The sequence below is a fragment of the Dipodomys spectabilis genome, unplaced genomic scaffold (genome assembly GCF_019054845.1).
Source record: "Dipodomys spectabilis isolate Male_0828 unplaced genomic scaffold, ASM1905484v1 ptg000135l, whole genome shotgun sequence".
Taxonomy (NCBI): domain Eukaryota; kingdom Metazoa; phylum Chordata; class Mammalia; order Rodentia; family Heteromyidae; genus Dipodomys; species Dipodomys spectabilis.
In genome coordinates, this window is record NW_024870812.1 from 83,817 (window position 1) to 95,420 (window position 11,604).

Here is an 11,604-nt window from a genome sequence, read left to right on the forward strand (position 1 = left end):
AAGTGAATTGCATGACATTGATGTCAAAATGTATTCAAGAGTTGTTTGTATACATCTATAATGTTATTTGCAGAGTTTGTGATTTTTTTAAATCAGAAATAATTTTAAATTATCTGTGGAAATGAATAGTATAGAAACTTAAGTTATTCCTAGTGCTTGTCTGAAAAAAGTATATCTATGTTTGTATAATGTCCATAATCCATTTCCTTCTTTCCTAGATATAATATTTTGAATTCTAAATTGTTTTATAATATATAGGTTAATTAATAAATGTGTCCATTCAAATTGCATTCCATATAGAAAAAGTTTAAGATTCCTTTTTTTCCCTAGGTCCTTATAGTATTTTATTTCTTTGGGATAAGATGACAATGTTATCTAATTTCAAGTTTTGTAAAGGTTATGCTATGTAATGGCCTTTCTAAGGTGAAGATTTAAACACCGATGTCAAACTAACCTTTAATTCTATGAATTATATGTGCTGTTACACTTGTACTTTTGTAATCAACTTTTTAATAACTGTTTTTCATTTCATGCATCTGAAAAATCAAAAATATGGAGTACTTCACAAATTTTTATATTATCCTTGTGCAAGTGCCATGTTAATCTTGGTATTGTTGTCATTTGGTAGACCTGCTGCTGAAGCATGTAGTATCCTCTAAATTTAAGTAGCTAATGATGCAATCTTTATACAGGCATATATCCTTGGTTGCCTATTTGTAACAATGAACCCTTATTGTTCCTAAAAATGTTATTGATCTTATTTCTCTAAATTTCTGTTTATAGTGGAAAAAACTTATATTGTTTGTTGGATTGCTCACATTTGCAATTTTTCTGTCAATTACTATTTTGTCTTTTTCATTTTAAATTTGATCATATTTTGAAGCCTTTATAGCTAAGTCCAAAGGTGATGGCTTTTCAAGTACTTACTTATCAACTGAGTTAGCTTTGTGGAGCTAATGGATTCAAAGTAAGCCTTCTTAAAAGCTACTTCGAAATTTCTGCAGCTTAAAATTTCCAAAATGAGGTCTCAATGGCACTAATGTCTACGTGATCCTTTACCCTTCTTCCATGTAGGAAGAGACCAACCAGAATATCTTACCGTGAGAACATAGATTGTCTTACTGGAACAAAACTGATCTTAGTTACAAGGGATCACAGAGAGATGAACATTTGAGAACGAATTATTCAGAATAGAAGGTATTTTATAAAAACAGGCATGAGGATGAGTATACCCCTCTTCCTGGGGAAGCCTACAGTGGACATTTAGACCTTGTCCATGAGTTGGTAGCTAAAGGCAGATATTCAAATATTTTATTAAAATACCTTTGTTTATTATACCAAACATTTCAAAAGTAGCTAAAGCCAAGAAGGTGAAAATATTGTTCATATGCATGATTACCTAATGTCCTAGCCTGTCTACATTCCAACCAGGCAGGAACTTACACTACTGACTTTCTATCAACAAATATTTTCATAGCTCCTGGACAAGTCCATATGTTTCTCCTCGATATTAGGCCTTAAATTGGTAATGTTTTAATCACAGGGTTTCCTCTTGCCTCTAGGCTGTAAATCTCGAAATGGTAAAGCTTTAGATCTAACTCTACCAAAAACTGAGGTAGAGATAATGGAACAATACTTTAAAACGGAGTTGCCTTTGATACGCTAACCACAACGGAACAATGGAAAATAATTCCTTATATCATATATACTTATATATTTTTATTTATATGTGTTGATCTTAAATTTCACACAGTGAAACTTACTAGAATTAGATGATAATTTGACAACTAAATTGATATTTATCCCCATAAATAGATTAGAATATAAATAATTAGGTTTAGAATATTAGAGTATAAAAAGTATCAATGCAATGTCTTCTGTATAAATTTGTGATACCTTCTAAGTGTTCTTGGTCTTCTGAATTCACATGGTAAAAAAACAGTATTGTTTTCCTTTAATCTATAAAGTATTTTACTCTGTTGCTCTGTTTATTGTTTTAAGTCTCTGGTCCCAAACTGTTTTCCTCCATATTTCTGAAGCATTCTTACTGATTTTACCAAAATTTTGCTGATATGAAGTCTAAAAGCTATTATTCTTCTGCAGGACCCACGGGTCCTAGGATACCAGGTCCCAGGTATCTACATCATCAGATAACAAGAGCAAGACTTCTCACCTAGGCCCATGCAACATGCCAACAGTAAGTAAATGAAGACCTGTCTCAATTTCTCATTTCTTATAATATTTCAGGTCCTTAATTCCTTGCAAGATTTAGCTGTAAGCTATTGTGAAATGCAAGTCAATTTAAAATGAAAGATGAGATCATAAAATCTGAGAGAAAGTACTGTAATTCAAACTTTCAATTTACAGATGACAAGCCTATTTGAGTGAACAAAATCACAAATATCACAAGATTATTTTTAATACCTTCTCCTAATGATTAATGAAAGATTTCATCCCAGCATAAGTAGGCCAAAAATACTTCCTGGAATGGTAGATCCATACATGGTCTACCAAGGCTAGGAAATCTTGACTTAGAGGTCAAATATAATTTAGAAAAACTTTAATTGAAAAGATCCTTAGTGCTTCAAAAAACTGTTACTTCAGTAAAACTTGGTTCTGTAGTATAAAAATGTTGTCATTCTCAAACCAATGATAACCTACATTTAATCTTCTGAAAGTATAGTCCTTTTCAAATAAACTTTTTAAAATCACATTCACCAGAATAACACTTGACAAGTAGATGATAGTGACATTACAAGTTTTTCAATGTAGGGGCAAGTTACAATAGAATTGATTTATTTACCCAGCACTAATCCCAAACAAGTTCAACCATTCATTAAATTGTAGAAATATTACCCCCCACACCATTGGCGTTGTTCAGTAGATGCCTTCCCGAAATGTGTTAAACAGATCAGCATCCCATATTTCAAACCCAAATATAAGCTAATAAAGTAAATTTCATCACATAAGAAGGTACATTTTAAAAAGTCACCAATAGTTGCCTTATCATTTGTTGTTTTATGTTTTCCCTGTCTAACATAGTAAGAAATATGACTTTAAGTCTTGAATATGGGTACTCATCAGAGATGTGACAAACACAAAATCTGTCTTCTATTTCTATCATATACCTCTATAGTAGTAAATCTTAGTTTTCTTCTTTTTCCAAATAAATAAAATAATCACACCATTTTACAAAGCCATTTATAAAAATTAGTACAATAAATTCTAAGCCATTTTTAAACTTTTTTGTTGACTAAAGATTAATCTTCCAAATTGATGAGAATAAAATCATGTCTAGGTGCTTCACATCTCCAGTCTTGCAAATGAATTATGGAAATATAAGCTGACATCACTTCATGTATATGTGGGATTGAAACTGCATGGGATGTATATAAACCTTTCAAAATATTAACAGACAGTTTAACAGAATGACTATCAGGAAATTGAAACCTGAGAGGAATAATAGTAAAGACATTGAATGAAAAATGGAACAAGGGCAAGTATATGTAGAATACTCAATATACACATGTAATAAATGAAGTGGTAAATCTGAAATAAATCTTGGAGAAGGGGTTGGTTGAGAATGATAGAAGGAGTAACTCTGATCCTGGACCATTTGATAATTAGATGGACATATTTAATTGTAACATACTTGCACAACCTTTTGAAATTCAGTTAAAAAACACAACAACAAACAAAAAACACAAAAATCGCAACCAAACAGCAATCTCTAGAGAGTATGAATATGACCTATCAAAATTTTAAGCAGTTAATGAAGGGCAGTCTTGGGAAAAGCAAACAAAGCTGTTCAAAGAGGGCAGTTTGGGGTAGGGGCGAATTTAGAACAGATTAAGTACATTGTCAAAGGTTATAAAGCACCTACATCTACTGCAAATATTTTCATCTGCGAGTGCTCTTTGTCTGAACTGGGCACTCCAGTCATGAGGCACACTTGATAGCTGTGAAGATAGAATGGAAGAAACAAGATCAAGAACGCATTATTCCACTGGAGAGAAAACATTTCTCTATGTTTTCTCTCATCTGTCTTCATTACTCTTTTTTCATACCTTTATTAAAGTCAAGTGATTTTGAATTATATCTTTCCTTCTTTGTTCTGGCAAAGTAATTGTTCAAAATATTTCACTAAATTTTATTTCCCATTATTTTCTATCATACTGTTTACTTGTCCAAGTGAGTCCATTAAACTTCCCCTTTGCATTTGGTTGCCACGAAAACTCAACATCTATGTTAATGAGGATAAACTGTAATGCAAAACTTTGTCTCCAAAAAACCAGTCCAATAACCTGTAATCACAAATATTTAGCTATAATTTTTTTCTTTTACTTTGAAAATCTTCTCGTGTCTAAAGTGCCCTCAAAAATAAATACTCTACCTTGAGAGCATTGGCACCCACCCCTGGGTATCTAGACAGGGAACAGACCTAAGAAAGGAAACCTCCATTTTCAAAAGTGAATCATTTGGGGTTGAGGAACACCAGCGAACTCTTCATTTGTTTGTTTTGCTTTACTTGATAATGTAACCCAGTTCTTGAACGGCAGTAGATTAAAATAAATTTAGGGCATTAAATAAAAAATAAATAAATAAATAAATACTCCACCACTTTTTGCTTCAATCACTTCTAACCTCAAAGATATATTTTGCTAACAAGATGCTTAGAAGAAACCGAAGAATACTCCACTTTTATCTTCTCTCTTAAGACTCTCCTTAGATACCATATAGAGAACAGTGAAGTTATTCTTTGCAGAATTATTTCAATAGATTATTTTTCTCATGGTCTTGCGTTTGCTCAACAAGACGTATGGAGAAGAATAAAGTTAAATCACCCATTCCTTGGATTACAGTGTCTGTTACAAAGGCAATACTTCTATGTCCTACTTCTCTGTTCTCCTCTTAGCTCTTGACTGATTTCCAATTAATCACAGCTTCTTAGCTTCAGGTCTAGTAAAGCTGAAGGACTATAAGGCCTTCCGCACTACTATATCTTCATGGTTTCTCTTTCAAAACTCTTTTATTTGGATGTGGAATTTATTTTCATGTCTTCAATATGTTCTGCAATACACTGAGCCAAATAGACTCTGTATAATCACTTTAGGTAGCAAAAACATTAAGACAATCTATATGAAAAAGTTATGGTCTCCCTCCAGTGCAGAAGCCAATACGCTTAGCTAAGGCTTCTAAGAACACATTTTCTTACCTTTTCAATATTCTCAATTCTTTTCTGATCCCAAAAGTTTTTGGCTTATGTAATAAGAGAAGTCTTCACTATCTCATGTTAATAAGGATATTATATTTTTGAGCTACTTAGAAATGTGAAATCATTGGTTTGATGTATCCAATCAGATTTTTTTCAGTGTTTCACTGCTTCATGTGGAAAGATATTGTGGAAAGTATTACAAACAGAAAAGTGTAAACCCAATACCTTCTTTCATTGTGGAGGACACTCTCTCCCTAAATAATTTGAACCAAATTATCTTTTTCAGAAAATTACTGTTTGGTAATTAAAGTCAATTCACAAATTTTCATTTCTTATTTTTTTTAATATTTGAGTTTAAATACCACTACAACCTTGTTTTCACACAGTAAGAGTATTTTTCCTGGTTAAGGTCAATTCTCAAGGGAATCTACATGATTTACAGCAAGGTTTGTGAGGCTTGTTTATTCAGCTTGAAAATGAGCCATCTTACCCACATTGCTCCCTCTCAGCTAAGTCTCTATGGATTTCTTTACATGAAAACCTATTTTCCCAGGTAATATTAAATTTTCTTAATAGGTTAAGTTGTGAAAAATTTCAACAATTAAAATTTACCTGTCATAAATTTTTAAACTTTTTTGAAATTCCTTTATCAGAATCACGAATTCACCAATCCTAATTCCACCTTTACCATAAAAACAATTAATATATTTTTTCCTGATATATTGTCCATGAAACTATTATTTTCCAGTGGCTTTGTTATGCATGTATATGATCATATAAGCGGATGCTGAGCAAAATGAACTCCAAGCTATGGAAACAGAGATATTTATTTGCAGTTGTTGTTTGTACTGTACAATGAGGTTTCTATTTTCTTTGGGATTTTCCTCTATGGTTTATCCCCTGCTGTATTTGATTTTGGTACCCTGTGTATTGAGCATGCATTTACCTTAATTAGGGAAGGGAACAGGAACAACAAAATGGCGAGACAGAGGACAAAGGGCAAACCAATGCAATAGCAATACTCACAAGACAATAAGTTGGAAATGTACATTACAACTTGTGAGGCATATTGGGGTGAAGTAAAACTGTGAGAAAAATGAGAGAGTGGGTAACAAGTTTGAAAAGTTGTGTTTTCTCTAGCTTACAATTGCTGTAACCCCACTGGACATCACTTTGACATTAAAATTAAATTTAAAAAATAAGCTGCATGAAATAAAATTTCACTGTATTGGTATAGTAAATATTATTCTTTATGTAGTAACTTTTTTTTAATTTAATTTAATTTTATTTGTGAACATACTGTACAGAGGAGTTACAGTTACATGGGCAGGATAATGCGTACATTTCTTACCAAGCATTGCAGCCTCCTCCTTTGTTTACCCTTCACATCCCTTCCCAGCCTCCCCCCTCCCCCCTAATCCCAATCCTTCTCCTTCTCCTGCTTCCCCCCCTTCCCCCCCCAAAATCAGTACTATTTGGCATCTAATTTGAATTTTAATCAAAGGGCCATCAACTTGAATGTTGCCCAACTAGACAATATTTTCACAATATACTTGCCAATATTTTGAAAAAAGAATAAATGTAGTACTTTCTCTTGCTAAAACAGAAAACATTTTAATTCTACGGAAACCCAGAACTTTTAAAAGTAAATAAGTTGTTAAGAGGACAGAATATATGTGTTCTTCAAAATTCTTATGACTAATAACTACTCATTTTGAAATAATGAACACTCCATATCTGAGAGAGTCAAAATAATACTTGTTTGCATGTTATGAAATTCTACAATAGATGCATTTTCCAATGGGGTGTTACAGATAGAGAAGTGAACAGAAAAATAGCCACATTCTGATATAGTATAAAACTATGAAACATCAGTTATAATTAATTCTTCAAGAGTAAGCAATTATTTATCAGATTAAGCTATTATTTCTATGACCATCAATCCCAAGGTTTATGCAATAAAGTCATCTGAGACCAACAGTTTCCAACTTATAGGGTGTAACTCAAAATTCCCTTAATTCACATCACGAATAGCTTATCTCCATTGTGAAAAAATACTACACCTCTGCTAATGTGATACCCTCCGTGTTCTGGAAAAAGCACCACAATAAACTGGGTTGCATCATTTTTCCTCTACTGGTATTCTTGCAAATATTATTTATATTTATACTTTTTTAACTATCATAGATAAACAGAATGCTAATATCAGAAGATTACATTTCAAAGCCCACCCAGGCAGGAAGGTTCCCTAGATTCTTATCTCCAATAAACTTCTCAGCAAAAGCCAGACACAAGTGGTACTGAGGTTGAAGTGGTAGGGCACGAGCCTTGAGCATAAACAGCCTCAGAGACAGTGTCCATGCCCAGAGTTCAACCCCTAACACAAAACAATAAAACAAAAACAAAAACAAACCTCAAACCTAGCATTTTTCTCATTGTATACAGAGACACATAATTAAGGAAATTGCTTCCTGTGTTACATACAGGTAGAAGAAAGAAGAATTCACACAATTATTCTCTTCATACAATGTTATACCAAAGCCTCAAAAAATTGCCCTTTTTCTAAATTTATAAATTAATATAATCTATTGTTGGCAACTCTGTCTACATTATTCACATTATCGTTCTATACATGAACTGTTTGAAATATCTATTAACAGAGTTCTAATTATAACTCTCTTGAAAGTATATTCCAGGCAAATAGAATGTAAGAAACATTTGTAAATTTTTCAATTAAACCTTCTACTTCAAAAGAATTTTGTAGTATCCTATAGAATATGAAATTACAAACAAAACCAAAATACATATTTTAAATCTAAACTCTAATTTAGCAAGATCTATAAAGTCCTACATTAGAAGAACTTTGCTATATCTCCATGCTTAATCTTTTGTAATCCTTCATCCTTTTCTTGGAATCCAAAAGAATGATGATTTCTTACTTTTTCAAATTTTGGATGGGAATCATGAGCCATTTTGCATCTAGGAATGTTCTGTAATGAAGAGACCATTTAAAAGCACAACTGAGGATTATATAGGGAACTGAGGAGTAATAGGAAACGACTTCTCAAAACATAATGACAAAATTAGCCCAACCTTCCAACTGCGTATTCCTTTCTTGTTTGGTTTCTTTTATTAAGACAAAATTATACTACCTGGTCCAGGAAGTGTATCACTATGCAATTCTAGTCTCTTAACTCCTGTCAGTCTGAGTGCTAGAATTCTAGGCTTGTAGCACATTTACCCGCCATACTTTCTTGCTTTATTTAATCTAGATACAGACTAGCAATTCTGAACTTCTCCAATTATATCATCTACTAGACTGCTCCGACTGTTCATGTACTATTTTAAAAGATGTTCTAACATTTCACAGAGGATATGATCATTTTCAGATACACCTGTAGGGTCTCTGATTCATACCTCCATGGATCTGATCCTTTCATAATGATTACTTGACTCTCTTACTATCTCTGGTCCCTATCTATGTAATATTCTTAAACTTTTTTTTGAAGAAACTTCACTTGAGGACTTTCTAACATTAAAAATTATCACTTGATTCTAGTCTGACTGAGGACATATTATCTATTGTTTTCTAACTTTTCTATATATTCTGAGAATTGCTACATTTGTGTATTTGTGTGTGCACATATAAGTGCCTCTGTGTTTATGTGTATGTATGTATGCAAAAGCCTCAAGCTCTTATTCATCCATCTTTCTCATGACTGGTATTCCATCACTTGAGCCATTCTTCTAATACAGCTTTTGGCTGGTTAATTATAAATAGTGTCTCAAAGACTGTTCTCCCCTGGCTGGATGCTAACCTGAGCTGAATAGCAGAGGGACAGCACCCAGGACCAGAGTTCAAGTGCCAAGACCACCACCAACAAAAAATATATAAGTAAAAGAAAGAAAAAAATGTGATTCTATCCACCAGTTCATGGCTAGTATAATCCCTGCTCTCTCAAGATGGACTTTTTTTTTTCCAGTTAAGTCCATGATCTTATATCTGACTTGCATTGTAAACAGAATTATTCTTCCATTCTACTTTCTACAAATTTGCGTGATTAACAAGCGTGATTTAGAAAGAGAGTGGCCTCATACTTCGTATTCCACGTAGGAGTAATGCTTTCCCTATATCACTCTCATAAATCTACATACTGGACTTGGCTTTATTATTTCAATGTTTTCTTATTTATAGAGTCTTCTATAGTGTAATGAACCCTTAAACATAAACACAGAACTTCTCTTTCTCCTATTATTGCTATTGTTTCCCTTACTGTTAATTCACGTACACTTGGGAAATAATGTGCAGCATATATACTCATAAAAAAAATGATCTGAGAACCTTCCTCCCATTTAAAATTCGCCTTAATTTACAGAGCATTTACAAAGTTTGAACTCAATATACTCATGGATAATGTATTTATAAGCAATATAAATGGCATTTTCTCTTTACTAAGTTGTCTCTGAAACACGTGTTACATCAGGTCCAAAGGTGTCCTTGTGTTATTTCGGTGAAGCCAGAAAACATTCATTATACCACAAGCAGCACCATTGATTGTTCCTGGAAGTAACTGTTACTGGATGTGGAAACTGATCCTAGGAGGGGAATGGAACACAGAGGATTGACAAAGTTCAAGTTAACTTGTGTTTTCCTTTTTATTGTATAAGAAAAGGACAAAGATGGCGACAAAGCAGTAGGGAAACACCAAAGCTCTCCCCAACCAAAAAGAGAGTTCAAGTTCTAATGCTTAATCTCCCCAAGAGACCGACAACAACAAAAAGATGAACACTCAGAGACAAACAGGAGGTAGAAAATAACAAAAAGAAAGATAGGAAAAGAAGAATTTCAGAACAGAGAAGAGCAGAAGACCCCTCCCCTAACATTCACTGGTCACATGGCAGCATGCCAAGCCGTGGCCAGCCAGCATGGCGGGGCCTGCCAGAGTCCCAGAGACACAGGGGGCTGCCTGCAGATCACCCGCACAGAAGCCATGTGAGGTACAGGTTTACAGACCTGCTGATCACCACAAATAGAGAAACCTACCAGCTGGGAGTCTCCACGAAAATCCCACCCCCATCCTTCACTCTCCATCTAAGCAGAGAGTCTCCATCCCACCAAAGCTGCCCTTTACCGGCAGTTCAACAAAGGGAGCTGCCTGCAGATAGCACAGAAGCCACCTGAGGTACTGGTGTCAGACCCGCTGATTGCGACGACCTGGTGGGGGCCGCCAGGGTCCCAGAGACACAGAGGGCTGCCTGCAGATCACTCATGCAGAAGCTGCCTGAGGTACCGGTGTCAGACCCACTGATTGGGACAACCCGGCGGGGGCTGCCAGGGTCCCAAAGACACAGGGAGCTACATGCAGATAACTCGCACAGAAGCCACCTGAGCGTGGACACTGTGGACCTGACAGCTTCGGCAGAGACAGAAGAAAAACACAGAGACACCACCCCTAGCCCAGCCTGCAACCACCCCAACTGAACTCGGATTGCAACAGCAACTGACAACCTACACCACACAGAAACAACTAGCTCCAGGGTGAATACCCCACAGGGGACAGTGTATCCCTCAAGGGAGACCAGATCTGGAGGGAATCCCCAGACCCTGACTCAAACTCCCTACCCCAACACCCGGACCACAGGACCCCCTAAAACTGGGAACTGTTCGAGAGCTCCACCGGCCCTGGGAGCACACTCTGCTGGCCAGGCTAGAGCAAGAGCACCCCTGGAAGGGAGCTTAAACACCCAAGCCAGGAACAGCGCCCCTGGGTCAAGACAACCAACAGTCGAAGAAATTTAAACTCTGTACCCCAGACTGCATAACCTAGGTGGTATACACAGCAGCACAGGACTAATGTGCGTGCCTCAGGCAGGGGGCCAGAACCAGGCCTGGTGATCCGGTGCCTGAACAACAGAGCCAATTCCTCCCAACTGAGCGTACGCCTCAGCAGAGGGATGAAAAACAGGGAACTGTATCCCTTGGGAAGTACATCTGTGACAATAAAAGACCTCGAGGCTCAGGACAAGAGAAGCCCAAACCCCACCAAAACCCAACCCATATACTCTAGGCTGGGATTGGGCAACACAGGCCACCAGCACCTCATAGTAGGCAGGAGCTCAGGCTGGTAAGGTGGCTCAGCAGTAGAGTGCTAGTCTTTGGTCCATGAGGCCCTGGATCTGATTCCTCAACATCACATGAGCAGAAAGGGTCAGAAGTGGTGCTGTGGCTCAAATGGTAGGGTGCCAGCCTTGAGCTGAAGAGCTGATGGACAGCACCCAAACCTAGAGTTTAAGCCCACAACTGGCCCCCACAAAACCAAACAAACAAACAAAAACTTCAGGAGCCCATAGCCAACTCCAGCATCTGGGAGAGTACATCCAGAGCATCT

At 36.0% G+C, this 11,604-nt stretch overlaps 1 pseudogene; it reads right to left on the reverse strand.

Annotated features, from left to right (window-relative positions):
- Positions 1-546: 546 nt before the first annotated feature.
- Positions 547-645, reverse strand: LOC122116464 (annotated as a pseudogene).
- Positions 646-11,604: the final 10,959 nt, after the last annotated feature.